This window comes from Macrobrachium nipponense, chromosome 23 (genome assembly GCF_015104395.2).
Source record: "Macrobrachium nipponense isolate FS-2020 chromosome 23, ASM1510439v2, whole genome shotgun sequence".
Classification (NCBI taxonomy): Eukaryota; Metazoa; Arthropoda; class Malacostraca; order Decapoda; family Palaemonidae; genus Macrobrachium; species Macrobrachium nipponense.
In genome coordinates this window covers 12,562,860-12,580,921 of record NC_061090.1, presented here as the reverse complement: position 1 = coordinate 12,580,921, position 18,062 = coordinate 12,562,860, and the positions used below count along the sequence as shown (strand labels likewise).

General features: G+C 32.7%; 1 protein-coding gene across 1 annotated transcript in view; it reads right to left on the bottom strand.

Moving 5' to 3' along the window:
- The window catches only part of LOC135197147 (uncharacterized), a 233,478-nt gene extending 217,904 nt beyond the window's left edge, over positions 1-15,574 (bottom strand). Inside the window, exon 1 of the mRNA XM_064224121.1 lies at positions 15,483-15,574. The gene's annotated coding sequence lies outside the window, so the exon portion shown is untranslated. The remainder of the gene's footprint in view (positions 1-15,482) is intronic.
- Positions 15,575-18,062: the final 2,488 nt, after the last annotated feature.

Sequence of the window (18,062 nt, the reverse complement as noted above, 5' to 3'; positions counted from 1 at the left end):
GACCACAGTGAAAATATAAAGCAATGCGTAAAGTACTCATTGTACACTCTCATCAAACTCCTAGTATTCAACAACCAGCTTTAAGCTGTGAGGGTTTAAAGTGCACAGTCCTTCGTCCTGTTAGCTTTGAAAATATGGACGATGAAACAAGGGAAATTTACTGCATACGAATGAATAAGGGCTTTGAGGCAGAAAGACTGATATGAAAAATATTTCTTTTTAGTCAAAATTCACCCGGTAGGAAAACCAGTATTACTCTCCCATATAGACACCCTTAGAGTTTGCTGCACGACCAGAAAATTTTTGACTTTGAAGTCTACTTTTAGCTCTCATGCCTTTGTGTACTAAAATGATATTTTTTTACTCCGTTCCACTCCGAGTCATGGCTTAAAAAATATACAAAACTAGGCATACCGAAATAAAATAAAAAATCGACATTCCCAGTTTAGTTTACAAATTTCAGAAAGGTTCAACATACATAATTAGGGAACAAAATAATTTAAAAGAATATCTGCTGTATGAAACACAATAACTGTAAAGTTAGTCATTATTATGCATGAATATGCTGATAGAATCTCTAATAAATTAAAGTTCAACAATCTGTCATTAATACTAATTACTTATTTACCTTGTTTAGTGATTATAAAAATCTAGATAGCGAGTCTTTCATTGTTTAAACATATTTTGAATGTAATTTTTTATATTCCAGTCTTTGGTAGAAACATATTGTCTGCCTTTCTAATCTGTACGCTTTCAAGAACTTGTATCATACTTAGTTAAAAGTTGGGAGAAGGGCCGCTGCAGGGGGAAAGTTTGGAACAAAACTTAAAACTTCGTTTTCGTTTTTTTTAGTTCGTTTGAGCAAAAACTTCTGCACAAACGTCTTTTGCGAAATTTAAAATTATATATTCTTAAACACAAGCAAACTAACACGCACGGGCCTGTATATGTGCACATATGCACGGACAAACACGTACAAGTGTGTGTTATGTATATAGATATATAGCTACATTCACATATATATATATATTATTATATATATATATATATATATATATATATATATATATACATATACACATATAGAAAAATAATGCCACGGAAGAAAAAAAAAAAATTGGAGCTGCCGAGATCTTTCGGTCTTAACGACCCTTTATAATAGGCCGGGCAGGTCTTGCCTATAGTAAAGGGTCATTAAGACCGAAAGCTCTCGACAGTTCTCGTTTTTTTTTTTTTTTCTTTTTTTTTTCGTTTTCCTCCGTGGCATTACCTTTATTTATACATAGCATCACGTTTTATATATTTTGTGATCAAGTGTTTGTGTGTGTGTGTATGTATATGTATATGTATATGTATATGTATATGTGTGTGTGGTGTGTATGTGCTTATGTGTCGGTAATAATCTGCAATAAGAATCCAAGTATTTTTCTGTGTAGCAACGGTTGTCTGTATGACTGATCTCCAAGCTTTCTCTCTCATTTTGTCCACCAATCAGCAACTCGTCTGTCTGTCAATTCCGTATTTATTATTGTAATTATTATTATTATTGTTATTAAAAAATGTTGGCTGCATACGACGAATAAATTTATATAAGATTTCATTTATTTTTCTTATTATTCGTTTGTCGGCCCCAGCGATATCAGGCAACAATTCAGCCCGAATAGCACGAAAAGCAAATAATAAGAAAAATAGAGAATACCCTATGTAAGATTAATTCGTCGAATACAACCATCCTATTTAATAGAACTTGTTTGAAGGAGGGTCTACTTCCTGCATATTATTATTATTATTATTTTATTATTATTATTATTATTATTATTATTATTATTATTTTATTATTAACTGTAGTATTTGAAACTGCAAAACTGAAAATAGATACTGCAGATATGTCATTTCCATATACTTTCTTATTTTTCCATAAATGTTACCATGTTACCTTGCCAGTTTACGCTTAGAATTTTGTCAAATGGCTGATTACCCGACGCAAGCAGTAAATGATGTTCTTTTGTAACATATTCATATAATGATAAAACCCAAAGGTGCTTAACCTTTTGAACTGAGAACCAGCGTTATTCGAAAGTATTATGTGGCTTAAACATAATCATATTCAAATAAGTACACGAAACAATACCAACAAATCAGGGTATATTTTATAGCCACTAACATTAGCGATATGCTCGTATATTTTGGGCTTGGAATTTACAGAGAATGGCATAGAGAGATATATGAACGTTAATACAGTATAAGTAAAATGTTGTATACTCACGAAACCGCCCAAGTGATAAAGATTCGATAATCTTTTCAAATTCAGCAACGCAAAAGCGAATCGTTTTTAATTTGGACGGAGCATTAAAGATTTGTCATAAGCGAACGTACACCCTCGAGATATAACATATATTTTGGGGAATGCTTTTACCGTGATTAAAGTGGTATAGTTCCGTGCTCCTTGCCAAAGTCCCTGGCAAGTTTTATAAACTCTCTCGCTTTAAGTTTAAATGTTACAAGTATTCCGGGAAATTGAATGTAAAGTTGCGTGGCTTATAACAGCCGGTCTTTAAAGGGTATCTGTTAAAGGCCCCAAGTTTGGCTCTAATGTCGGCGTTAATTTGAAGGGTGGGACAAACCTTTATCCCTCCAAGCGGGCTTTCCGGGATATTAGATTTATTCCTTTGCAAACTTTGCCCTTCCAATACTTCATGAATGTGGTCTTACCGATATTCACTGCCGTGTTAAGTTTGATATGATCAATACGTACGAAAATTAAAAGGACGCTAATATTAACTTATCATTTGGCTCACCATAATGATATAGGCGTATGTAACTTGGAGTAGGCTATTGAAAGGATAAGAAATTATTTCAAGATTATGTATAGATTACCTATTGTTCTATATTCCAATTAAATATAGGTTTTTTGTCTATGAATCTAGGTTTCATTTTTAAGCTTACGTCTATTTTTAGACCATATAAATATCCTATATAGAACTAAGGTGAGGTGATTAGAGATCTAAACGAGATCTGCCATGCGATTATCAAGCTCTTTATATTTGTTTTTGCTTATAATAACTAACATACTTTTTTATCCTTCGCATTGTATTTAGTATAAACCTATATCTTTTTTAATGCGGCATTACAATATTTCTATGTGAATTTACAATAAGTATTAGAATATTATTAAAATTACGTAGTCATTATTATATTACAAAATTTTTTATTTTCTTAGTTAGATAAAACGAAATGTATTATTAAGGTTGTTTAGATTATTCTCCAGTGCTGGATTCTCTCAAGTTCACTTTTGTTTACCTTTATTGAGGTTTCTATTTTGTTAGAAGTCGTGGATATTCTTTGAGTATATGATTAGGATGCTATTGTTTAAAGAACTACCCACGTTTAGTTTTTATATTCTCATTTTAATTTTATTTCAAAAGTATTTGACTGGTTTTTTGCGTTTCCTGTAACCTGTTATAATAAGTTGATTTTGTTCTAATTACAAACAGCATCTTTTAGATGGAAATGTAAATGTAGATTACCATGAGATTTTGTGAAAGGTTTTTAGGAACATTACCAAGCAGATGAGGTTGGAAAATCTTAATAACATCAACAAGATCAGAGTGTAACGTTTGACTGAGAAAAAGAGACAAGTCAGTAGGCTACCAATTGGTTAAACGGGAGTGTGGGGGAACTAAGGTACTCTCCTAGTATGTTTATTCAAAGCGTCAAAACCGCATCTGATGATCGTAAGTGCTCTAAGAACACTTGAACTTCTACTGACCGTGGATGATTCTTAATAATGTAACGAAGTGAGACGGAAATGCAATGAGAGACGTATTGTATACACAGATTTGCAGATGGCGAGGGAATGTTTGCATATTATGGTAAACTGCTCTATTTGCAAGGTATATATAGTATATATGTATATATATATATGTATATATATATATATATATATATATATATATATCTATATATATATATATATATATATATATATATATATATATATATATATATATATATATATACATATGTATATATAACATGATATATATATATGGATTATTCTTAGCTCAATTATTATAGAGGTTGTCGTTTGTGGTGGAGATTTTATGTGTTGTGAAAGAACATTCATCTTATGTATGTACTTTGCAGCTCTTTACTTGAATTGAATTTAAAGGAGAGAGAGAGAGAGAGAGAGAGAGAAAGAGAGAGAGAGAGAGAGGGGGGGCTGGGGGGGGGGGGGGGGGGCGGCGAGGGCTGGGGAGGGCCACACCAAACGAGCAAAAAAATGAAATGGATAATGACCTTAGTTTAAATCGAGGTAAAAGTACCGTTACACAAAAGCAAGACATAAAAAGGCTAAGGATGTTCTTGGAGATTTATAATGTGAGCCATAAAAAAGCATGTTAAGATATGTCCTAGTTTTTTCGTTTATCTAAATTGTAGAACACGGATGGAGGTATATATATTTATATAATGTATATATGGTTTATGTTAAGATTAAAATTCTTTACCAAAACAGGTTCACTTTTACAAAAAATGTAATAAAAAAGCGAACAGATCTAACTGCTTTAGAGCTTATAAAGATTTCAATTGCTTCAGAAGTATTCTCTACACGGATTACCCAACGAGGAAATATGTTATTTTTCAAATCAAGTTGCTAAATATGAAGATACTTCCCATTTACACATAAGCTCTAATAAAAGGAGTCCATGGTAATGCCAAAAGTTAGACTTAATGCTCGATATTTCGGAGAACAACTGTCTCCCTCTACAGGCAAGTATTTACACAGTTGCCTGCGGAGGGAGACACTTGTTTTCCGAAATATAAGTAGAGCATTAACTCTCTACCTTTTGGCATTATTATGGACTCCTTTAATTAGAGCTTGTGTGTGAATGGGTGGCACCTTGACATTTTGCAACTTTTTTTGTTCTCCAAAATATATAGCATCAACTTTCTACCTTTTGGCGTTTTGTTGGGCTCCTTTTAGTAGATGCAATTTTGGTTTAAAAAAAAAGATATTTCAGTCATATTATATATATACATATATATATATATATATATATATATATATATATATATACATACATACATACATACATACACAAAATTTCGCATAAGACATTTCTATGCTTACATCCATTTTGGTTTGGTTCCTGGATGGCAATGGCTTTATTCACTCAGCCATCAATGTCATCAAAGCAGCAACCCAAACAGGTTTGAATCTTTTTCAGTGCAGGTAACTTTGGCGTATATAATTACTTTTGAGCGGTCATCATTCCCAGGGTATACCAAACGAGAAAGTTCACACCTGCTAGAAATACCTTATCTTTTATCAAAAATCAAACATTAAAGTATGCTATACATACGTGAAATACGTTCATCAGAGACATGTGCTGATCATAAATCCAATTCAATCAGTTCTTAAACTGAACACAACAACTCTTTGAGTTTTACTTCAGCCTGTGAAAGGTACAAACTAGTCGAGGTGCAATAAACTTTTCCCTTTTGGGATTAATACGTAAACACTGATGGCTGACATTTATATTTGCGTAAGTTAGATCCTAACGCATTAAGGGAGACACTCCCGTGTATGTTAGCATTTCTGGGGAAAATAAAAACTTCGAAGTTATTCCTTGTTTCTCAACGACCCGTGCAATAACATTTCCTTTTATCACTTTTATGGTCGAAGGCTACGATCACACACACACACAGAGAGAGAGAGAGAGAGAGAGAGAGAGAGAGAGAGAGAGAGAGAGAGAGATGCCTTACGAAAACAAGAGAGAGTTAGCTACAGAAAGAGATCTAATGAAAGGTTCCACCTTGGCTGTGTTTGGAATGTCTCTCCTCTCTCTCTCTCTCTCTCTCTCTCTCTCTCTCTCTCTCTCACGCACAGAATCTCCTGATGCAACTGACAGTAGCAGTCTCACCAGGTGATACCTAATTCACTGTTTAGATAAATGAATGCACAGTGCGTTCAGGAAACTGCTCAGGTCATTCCTTCCTCATTCGGGGATCGAAACCGAACCTACTCAACTGAGAGAGAGAGAGGGATTCATTGTCACTGAACCACCGTAGAGAGAAACAGAGAGAGAAACTGCTTAATGTTATGGCACACCGACGTAAACGAGATGCATATTGATGGGAAGGGAAAGGAGGGATCGTGTTGTTGTAGGTTAGAATTGGTAAAGAGGATACACGCTGAAAGACGAATGTTGATTCTGTTAGCTGAATTAGAAGGAGTCTTATAGACAGATAGATAGATGGATAGATAGACAGACGAATGGAGAGAGAGAGAGAGAAGAGAGGAGGAGAGAGAGAGAGAGAGAGAGAGAGAGAGATTAAGCTAGTCAAATAAGGAAAATTGAAAGAAGGATATATTCGCAAACAAATCCATTCGTCGAACCTCTTTCCCCTTATTTTGTAAATTAAACTTTGGATAAGTAAAAGACATCTCCTGGCTGTGATATATTTGTGTTATTTTCAGTTATTTTCGAATTATTCACAGACATGATGCGTCATTTTTTTTAAAGAATATAAAGTATTTAATCATTGTTTAGATGTATGTAAGTGATTTTGAGAAAGTGCATCACGCAGGGATATGTCTTGTCATTCATAAATTCTAAACCTTAAACCTTTCTTGAAACTTTCTCTTCTTTCAAACATGTTTAGCAAAAAATTTACAATAAACTGGAACTGAAAACGAAAACAAAACTCCTTACTTGTCTCTTTTTGTTGTAGCAGTGTCTCATACAGAAAAATTTGTATAATTTATAATTGACTCTTGTAAATGAAAGCCCTTTATTCGTGATAATTTCGAATAGAATTACATTCATTTATTTTACGAGAATTTAATCCTGTTACAGTTTTGGTTCATCTTATTGTAATGTGGGCTTATTCAGTCTTGTTTTCAATATTATATATATATATACATATATATATATATATAATATATATATATATATATATATATATATATATATATATATATATATATATATATATTACCAATTGATCGTTTTCTTAGAATAGGAGACCTCCAAGAATTTATCAATATTAAGTTTTTCAAATGTCACAAAATTTCTTTTTGTTACGTTTTATATCTGAAAACAAATATTTTGACTGCATATTACATAGTATATGAAGTCTAACAGCATATAGACATTCATTTCAGAATAAACCTAATATCATTAACTATCAAAAGCTCCTATGCTGTGCAATTGTTAATATATAAGCAGCTGCTATATTTGGCGTCGAGCAGCATCTATCTTATGTGGTTCATGTTACTGAAAGGATTTAAATGACTACAAGGGACAGGAATGCAAAAGCGCGTAGCTGAATCAGTCCATGCTTTCCGAAAGGCGTCTTTCGTTAATGGCGTTCCTGTGTTAGCGATCTAGTGGCTGTGTTCAATAACCCGTTTATAAAACCAGGCTTCCAAGCCGATTTCCCAATTGTGGTTTCTTGGTGAGTCGCTATCTCTCATTACTGAATCCCTGCAGATTTGCCTGTAGTTATTTCCTGGTTTATGTTAAGATTACTTTTCCTTGTTATTATATTTTCTTTATTTAACGCATGCGCATTATATCATGTAGAAGATGGCTTACCATGCTCAAGTCTGATTTTAATTTTTACATTTGAATGTTCTTTTTTCTAATTTAGTAATAACAATAATAATTATATATTATAATAATAATGGTGAAGATATCTACAATTATATATATATATATATATATATATATATATATATATATATATATATATATATATATATATATATATATATATATATATATGTATAACACTAATATCACTGTGGATTTCTTCGCCATTTTAGACTAGTGTGATTACGATTTTTTTTTTTATAAATAATAATAATAATAATAATAATAATAATATAGTAATAATAAAGATAATCCCTCTGTGGAATAAACACCGAATACATTTTTGCTTTGAGGTACACATTGGTTTTTCTCTTTTTAGATAAAATGGGTGTTAATGCGTGTAACCAATTTATGGGGGCGCTCAGCAATGGAACTTCCACTAGACGAGTTCTTTTGAATTTCGAAAGGTGAACTTCCATTCTAAGGTACGACTTCGTCAGCAGATAAACTCTAACGTAAGTTCCCAACGGACATTTTTATTAATAGAAAGCTTCCTTCCTTTGTAAACAGGATAATTTAATGATATCATCTGTATATGGAAACAGAACTATACATCTTTGCTCTAACAAGAGAGTTTATCTTAGTTTAACCAGACCCACTGAGCTGATTAAGAGCTCTCTTAGGGCTGGCCCGAAGGACTGGATATTTTTACGTGGCTAGGAACCAATTGGTCACCTAGCAAAGGGACCTACAGCTTATTCTGGGATTCGAACCACATTATATTGAGAAATTAATTTCTATCACCAGAAATAATTCCTCTGATTCCGCGAGAATCGAACTTCGGACTTTGCTCTAATAACTGGGTAATTAAAATACGAAAGAAAGAACGTACAAAGTTTTAAATTTGTCCTTATTATAGTACATTCGCCATCTCAGAATGTTTCTCGTAATTGAGAATAGTCTGTGTATTCTTAAACCGTTCTTGTATAATGAATACATAGTGTGTAGAAGCCCTTGCGTCACAGAGTGGCTCTTTCATTCACATATTACGCGGGTTTAACAGCACATACGCTAACGAAAATTTATGCTATCTCCATTTCCCAGAGTTCCTCGCCCTTCCGGCCCCCAGAAACAAGAAGGGAAGAAAAATGATGAAATAAATGGAACTTACAAATTGGATTTAATAGCCCGTAAGAAATAATACACGACCCCTTTTTAGAAACGTACCTGCTTGCACGGTTGCATGAATGCTTGCAAAAATAAATTGCTCTCCTCCGGATCGCAAATGCAATCATGTCTCCATGAAGGAGAGAGCGTGCTCTCTCTCTCTCTCTCTCTCTCTCTCTCTCTCTCATACACACACACATACGGAACATTCTAAATGAGAGAGAGAGAGAGAGAGAGAGAGAGAGAGAGAGAGAGAGAGAGAGAGATTAAGTTTCCAATGAGATATTGCAGTTTATTTCAACTCTTTAGTTTAAAAAAAAACAAGTGCTGTTGAACCCCATCCAATTCTATTTCGTAAATAATTCTTCAAAGAACTGATCATTAGAAAATCAAAAACAAATTGTAATTCGGTATACACACACACACATATGTGTATATATATATATATATATATATATATATATATATATATATATATATATATATAGTATATATATACACATATATATGTATATCATATCGTATAATATTATATATATCATATGTATATATATGTATATATACATAAAACATACATATACGTATAAATATTTGTATGTATAGGTACGCATATACATATATACGCTTCAATGCACTTTATTAAAACCAGTTAGTAATGCTATGCAACGGGGGTACATTTGCATTTTTCATTTTTATATTTCCCTCATACGTTGGGATACATTGTAGTCGCAGAAAAAAAAAAGGAGAGTAACGGATCCACAAACATGCTAAACTGTCGACGTCTTACCTGCACACAATGAAATATGCATATTCTAAATATCTCTTCGCTGAGCTGGAGAATTCCAGTGACCTATTTTCCAGGTTTCCTTTCTCCTGCCTTTGTGAACGAAGAAATTGAATAGAAAACCCGAAAACTTTTAGGAATCTTGATTGTGGATGCATTTTCGTTAGCCTCCGAGAATTTGGGTATATAGCCAGGGGGATCTAATATGGATCTTTGGAAAATTATATACACACGGCGACGCTAATTGCCAAAAGGAAAAACTATCACCCAGTCTGACCATCGTTACCTTGATAAGAAGATCAAAGTCGATTGTCTAATTGGAAGGATTACAACAGGAGGGAGCATAACAAAACTTTAAATTAGTATGCTGATGAATACAATACGAACTCAAGACTACTTGACTGTGGGCATAACAACAACAACAACAGCAGATCTGCTTTACATAAACGAAAGTCCAAACATTATATACCCAAAAGGACATCCATGTGACCTACAGACGTTAAATTTTCATTCATGAAATAGGATATTTAGCACTGTCCCAACGTTGGTTGCATAGTCGTTGCGACACTAAATTACGTAATTTAATTAGTTAATTATGCTTGATCCCTTGCCTTTTCAGTAAGTTCTGTTCATTAAAAAAAAAACCGGAAAAGCTTCATGAAAATGAACAACGGAGGATTAAGTGTACCTGTAACTAAAAAGTAATTGCCAGAAACGAGGACAAGCATAAGGCCAACAGCTGTTGGAGCAATTCCAAAATAACGCAACGGATTTTTGAAGAAATAGAATAAACTATGTTAACAGATGTCAGACTACAATGTATAAATGAATTGGAAGAAAACAAAAACTGCATGAAATAACTACTTTACGAAGGAACTTTACTCAAATGAAGGAAAGCAACAGTATTGAAATGAATAGAAGAAATCTTAAGACATGGTGTCTTCAAAACTCATATAAATTTCTATACATGAACAATATTTTTTTTTGGAATTAACATGCTAGTATATTTTCGGTAAATACCAAATAATAAACCCTTCTAAAAGAATCTACTGTTCTTTGAATTGTGACAACAAAACGGTCACAAGGAATTTGAAATTAAAGGGAATAAGCAAGAACTTAAAGTGTTTTGAAAAAAAAAAGCTAAATATGATAAATAAAGTAATGGATGTTAAATTAAAAAAATAATCCTGTTAAATATATCTACAATATGAAATATATGTAGCAATGAGACAATATTGCAGTGGAAATTATCAAACAATACGAGATACCGTAGAGCGTACTATTAGTTGGCATCAAAATACGTAAAATAACTTACCTAGATTTGTTTTAATTGCTCGTATCTTAATTTGTCATGAAATAGCAGATTAGCATTATATATAGATTTTATATCAAATTAGAATTCTAAGTAGAATTATTGAGGTTTTTTTCAATCACCTTGCATCAGAAATCTTTTATTTAAGGTTGTCTTTATCAGCGAAAATGTCAAGTCTGTAAGCGAAATTAAAAATGGAATAAAACTAATGTTCAGTGAAATGCTTTCTTAGCACCACCTTTGTTGGTGCACTTGCAAGAAGACATGAATTTCTAATGTTAATTCTCCTGGCGAGAGAAAATCGGACTCCTCCTCAATAAAAAGGATCATCTTCCAAAATTCGCCGACGACCGAGGAATGAATTCTGCTCGAAGAGTCCAATTATCACTGATGCAAGTAAAAGTAGTGTTCGGTAATTACTATATCATCCTTCAAAGACATACTTTCGAACAGGAGAATATCGGATGAGCATTGAGAAATGAAGAAATGTTGAAAGGTGACAGGAGGAAAATGGAAAGTAATTTCATTATAAAGAGAAGCACAGTATGTTCGATTTGGCGTTAATAATAACATTCTTTATTTAAGCAAGACATATGGAACAGCTATGCTGCGTGGTGAATCTTGCGTAGAATTCTCGAAATTTGAATGTTTTCTTACTAAAGAAAAATAAATTCGCGCGTGATATTGATGAAGTGGTAAAGAACTTTCAGCAGAAATGAGCCATTTATTGTGCAAATTATATATATATATATATTATATATATATATATATATATATATATATATATATATATTATATTATATTATATTATATCATATTATATTATATTATATATATATACACACATATGTGTGTGTGTGTCAGATGTGCTGATTCATAGAGCCTGTGCAAAACAATGAAAAAATACCTGAAATCTTTGCCCAGTGAAATAATGAAAAATATTGTTGTTGTGGATGGTTTTCAAAAATTATGAATGACAAAACATTGAAATCATCAAGGGAAAAAAGAAAACTTAAGATTTCATGACATGCTGAATTTCAGTAGTAATGGGAGAGTTATGTAAAGGCGTTACAGCATGAATTATTCAAGATTTCCTTAGAGAGAGAGAGAGAGAGTACTGTGTTGACTACATCACTGCGCTTTTACGTATACGTTTTAAGTATATTTTAATTTAACCAAGCCACTGAGCTGATTAACAGCTCTCCTAAGTCTGGCCCGAAGGATTAGATATTTTTACGTGTCTAGGAACAGGACCTATAGCCTATTGTGGGATCCGACCCACATTATATCTAATCACCAGAAATAAATTCCTCTGATTCCATGTTGACAGAGCGGGGAATCGAACTCGCGACTACCGAATCGGTAGACGAGCACGCAGCCCACTCGTCCAACGAGGAACGTGGAAATTTTCGTATGAACCTAAATTTGTCAGCATGATATTTGTTTGAAAGAGTAATCTCATTTCTTCATTTAATCCTTAAAGGGAATAGCTACCTCCACTTAACTCCTTTTTATTCGTTTTTTCTTGTAGCCTTTTCAGGTCGTTCTTCTGCTACCATTATAACACTGCAAATTTGTTTTTAATTACTACTGCCACCAACACCTTCTCATTAAAGTCCTCGTCATGATCATAATAATTATATTGGTGTTGGTAGTAATTTTGCGATATTGATAATAACGGTATGCCGTTAATGACTATGTCACAAAAAATATAAATAAACTTGTAATGCCAACAGTTCGCTTGTGAGAAGTCAGAAAATACACAAGCATCTTATAGGGGAGTTAAAAGTGGACATTTCAAAGGAATTAAGATATTTTCTGCGATTTATAGTTTGCAAATACTAACCATTTCGGATTAGGAAAAAAAAGAAAAATAATGAACGGAAATAAATGAACAAAGTCCAGCCTTGAAAGCGTTCATATGCTATAAAGTTATTATAATGCTGAACACAAATAAGTACGTAGTGAATCCGAGGACATGGAAAACCAATTAATTTGGTAAGTGTCGGATTTATTGCCTCGTATATAAATAAAAAAAAATATGACACATCTATTGGCACCGCATTTTCAATTGTATGTTTAATATTAGAAAACAGAAGTTTTATTTCAAACGTGAAATAATCACTTCGTCACATAAAAGAACTGGTTCAGAATTTGAATCTGAATATTGCAGATCATTGCAATCTTTAGCGTACAAAATCAGTAAAATGTGGACAGCTTTCCATCATGTTTTTATATTTCATATACATTATCTCTCTCTTCAAAAAATGCTCAGTGATTGGTCTGAATTTCCATGGCTCAATAATAATAATAATAATAATAATAATAATAATAATAATAATAATAATAAATGTGAATGAAGGTCAATTCTTTTCTTCCATTCTCACAATAAAACCCCACACGAAAAAAAATTAAAAGTCGAGAAATTTGGATGCCATTCCATGTGGCAGCTTATTTACATATATTTTGCAGGTCACCAGTAGATTTCACACATATGTTTAATAAATAATATATATAGATATATATATATATATATATATATATATATATATATATATATATATATATATCATATATATATATATATATATTATCTATATATATATATATATATATATATATATATATATATACATATACATGTGTGTGTAATACATATGTAATACACACACACACATATATATATATATATATATATATATATATATATATATATATATATATATATATATATATATATATGTGTGTGTGTGTGTGTGTGTGTGTGTGTTTGTATGTGTGTACACATAAATATTATATATAAAGTTAGTGGCATTCTTTTTTGAACATTACATGAATAAATATCCATTCTCGTTGTACTGTACATAAAACCGATGTTGTCTGTCCCTATTCACCACTGGTAATACGTTCAATCACTTTGTCTGCATTTATTGCAGGAATAATAATGAGTTTCTAATCGTTTGGGATACCGATTTTTAAACAAAGTTTCACTGGGCCATACATATTTCAAACTAGACATTACAGTATGCCGTAAAAAAAAGGGTGCCACTTGAATATCACGAACAGCACTTTCATATAATTATGGATTTCATATTAAATCATTCAGTAAAGCTCTCCAAATAATTTAATATTCTTTATGGAAACGATGGTTTCTTCACCTGCTGTCTGATTGGAAACTTGTCTGACTCGTGTTTTTATCAGGCCACAGGACTCCAATGTGCTTAGATTTGGCTTCATAGCATCTCAAATTTCACATTAAACTCTGTCATAGAACTCTATAGTCGAGTCATTTCTAGAAATTGAGTTTCCCCTGCTCGGTGTCCGTTTCGATTTATAAAATGAATTCTATACAATTTTGATAACGGTTATAATGTTTCGAAGGGCAGTCAATAAAAACATGTTAAACGGGAAGCACGGCCTTTTTCATTTAACAAAGATTTAGCGTGGTTGATCTGCCGCATCCAATGACATCAGACACTTTCGTAAAGTTTTATTTAATTACAGGGGGAATCTTGGTAAAATGCCCAATCGTTTGGTAAATGTAACCCACTACCCCTCTTTACCCACAGGCAAAGGGGGTTGTGATCTTAAAGGCTTTATTTAAATACCCAAAAATGGTATCCATGCAGGTGTGAAGTCAGGATTGAAGTCAATGGCTTAAAGGCTAAAATTTCCACAGAATATTTGTTCATACTAATAAGCGAAGAAGGAAGGCTTGGTATAAATATATATTTAAAGCCAGGTAACTCTGTAGGTACACGAAAACAACAACAGGAGATGAAGGGACACGTACATAATGTACCTACTGAGTCAAGCATAAACCTTTATGTATAACAATTAATTATAGATACACATACAAACTATCAGAACAACAGTTACCTCTGTTCAGTCTATCGTAATATGAAGCCCCATTTCGCCTTCCGTATCTACCAACCATATCAATGGAAAGTATTGATAAGTTATCAAACATGCTTATACATATGCACATCATACATACATACATACTTACATACACACACACGCAAACAAACAGACACAGACAATTATATATATATATATATATATATATATATATATATATATATATATATATATAATATATATATATTGTGTGTGTGTGCGTTTACTGTCTAGTTGTTATCATACCATCCCAAGAAAACTCTTCATCGTAAGTAATAAATATATTTAAATACACTATTTATGACACTTTTAAGATCGTGAGACAAGAAATAATAGGGAAAGTAAATATCATCAATTTAAAGAATGATATATATCCTCAAACCTAACTTTCATAACATTCATGATGAAATTGACACACAATCATTTCCTGATCCCCTTTCACCACAGAAGTGTAACTTTATACGTCTTTGGGCTACCAATAAACTTTTGCGTTATACGTGAACAAGAAGCTCATTGTGAAATCATGAATTATATTACATCAAACCTTTTGTAGTAGAGTCAAGATACTTATCCTCTCTCCACGAACTTGAAAGTAGTTCATTACTAAGATTATCTTACAAAATTTCAAAACTTTGGCGGTGACAAAATATTGATGCTGTGATGCATCATACACACGTAACAACAAGCCACTACATTTTTCATTGTAGAAAAAGTCACTTACAGTCTTTGGATAAATAATATTAAGATCTCATAAGGTCTTTTCAACACACTGTTAGGGAGAAAACGCGGGAGCACATCCGACACCTGTGAAATCTCAGCGGTTACTGAATGAAACAAGTCGCTCAACCCACGTGGGCTAGGGATGCTGCATCTGTCGGCCTGCCTACCTCCCTGCCCCTCCCACCTCTCTCTCTCTCTCTCTCTCTCTCTATAACTCTTATTATATCTATATGTATACGCTTCTCTATGCTCATGATAATCTTTGTTTGTACATATCAGTTTTTTTATTTTTTCTTATTAAAACCCAGGAAAGTCTATCATCGGATGATTTGTATAGTACGAGTCTTTTAATATATATGCAAATAAGCAGGGTCAGAATACAAAACTATAATCGTTTATTTATTTGGTTTCGTATTGGTTACTTCATAGCCTCACGATTAACAATGAAATAAATGTAGGCGGCATTTCGAAAGTTCATTAGTTATTACTTTCGTATATGAAATGCATGTTAAAAACTCCTCTGACGTTATCATCATAGAAAGTATTTTCGTACTCATAATTTACCTTTAGAGCTTGTACTACTCAGAATAATACATTTGGATTGAAAGTTACAAGAATTTCGAATTTCTTTTATGATTGCAGTCCTCTGGCCTGATGTTTTCTAAACGAGGCTATCTGTTATGAGTCAGAGGTCTTTATCTAAACATTTTTGGGTGACTCTTAAACCTTTTTTTACAAGTTGGCAGAAATTCAAAGACTGTTTCGGACTCTCAAAAAGTCTAAGAAGTTCCGCGGTTTTTCCTGACAGATATCTAATTCGCCGTGGGATATCCTTTGGTAAAATACTAGGAGATATTATGTTCCCCAGCCATCATAGGTAGAGTGAGTAAAGGTATCGTGAATGAATCTAGTAAGAAAGAAGTTTTGAAAAGACCCTTTACACATCGTATCACTTTTGTGATTTTTCTAAGTAGTGACATCAGATGACTTTTGTTATTTTGCTAGGTAGAGATGTCAGATCCATTTTTTCATTTTTTTAAGTAATACATCCTATTACTTTTGTCATTTTTTTAAGTAGTGACATCAGATCACTTTTGATATTTTCAAAGTAGTGACATCATATGACTTTTGTCATTTTTCTAAGTAGAGAGATCAGATTACTTTTGTCATTTTTCTAAGTAGTGACATCATGACTTTTGTCATTTTCCTAAGTAGTGAGACCAGCTGAAGTTTGTCATTTTTTTTTCAAGTAGTGACCTCAGGTGACTTTTGTCATTTTTGTAATAGTGACATCAGGTGACTTTTGTCATTTTTCTAAGTAGTGACATCAGATACCCTTTGTCATTTTTCTAAGTAGCGGCATCAGATCACTTTTGTCAAATTTCTAAGTAGTAACATCAGATCACTCTTGTCATTTTTCAAAGTACTGACATCAGATTACTTTTGTCATTTTTCTAGGTAATGATAGCACATCACTTTTGTCATTTTTCTAAATATTGACATCAGATGACATTCGTCGTTTTTCTAAGTAGTGACATCACATCAATTTTGTAATTTTTCGTCATTTCTCTAAGTAGTGACATCGGATGAGCTCCGGGTTTTCTGGCTAGGTTGTCTGTAGGATTTGAATACCTTAAGTTTCACTATTATTATTATTATTATTATTATTATTATTATTCTTTCGGTGGTTGTTGAAGATTGATTGAATGATACAGCGAATATGCGGCAATACAGTAAAAACACTGATTGTTATTTTTTTCCAATCAGTTGTTAAATTATCCATTGCAGAAAAAATCTACCCAACATTATCAATAAAAACCTGCAATTCTACATACCTCAAGAATTAGACACCTTCCAAAAAAACCAGATTCTGCAATAAATCTAAAAATATCACCAGATTTCTGAGGGAGAAACCAGATGGCGACATATAAAGGAAAAGACCAAGACCATTGGAAAACAGAATTTGATTACGGAAGTGAGGGAAACTATTTCTTGCAGTTTTGATAAATAAAACGAATTAGAGAGGGATTTGGAGAGAAATCCTCACCAAAGTGACGGAGTTTGAGTGATTGATTTCTTAGGAAAGATTTGCAAGTTACTGATTCATCGAGTAGGATATACTACTGTCTGTCGATGAATTGAAGAATATATGTGGTTCACGTGTAGAAAAAGCCAGGAGGGTTAAGATGTGAAGGTTACCGATTCATTATAAAGAATATGCAGTTGTCTGTTGCACTGATATCTTAATGCCGGCTACGGATTCCTCAGGAAGTATTCATAGAATCCCTTAATACAAAAGGTTAATACTGCAAATGAATTATCATGCGTAAATTCCTAGGAGCACATTAAAGTAAGCCAAGGAGACAGCTGGCTACATAACAATGCTACTACTTAATATTATCATTATTTAATATCACAGCTTGCCTTAACCACACGAAGCAGACAACAAGGAAGGTGACCTCTGGTCAGAAAGCAGGAAATTTAATTGAAAAGAGGGACGTTCGTGGCCGAAATAAAGATTAAAAAGATGAGATCACTACTAATTTAAATTTCCTTAATAATAAAAGATTACATAAATCAG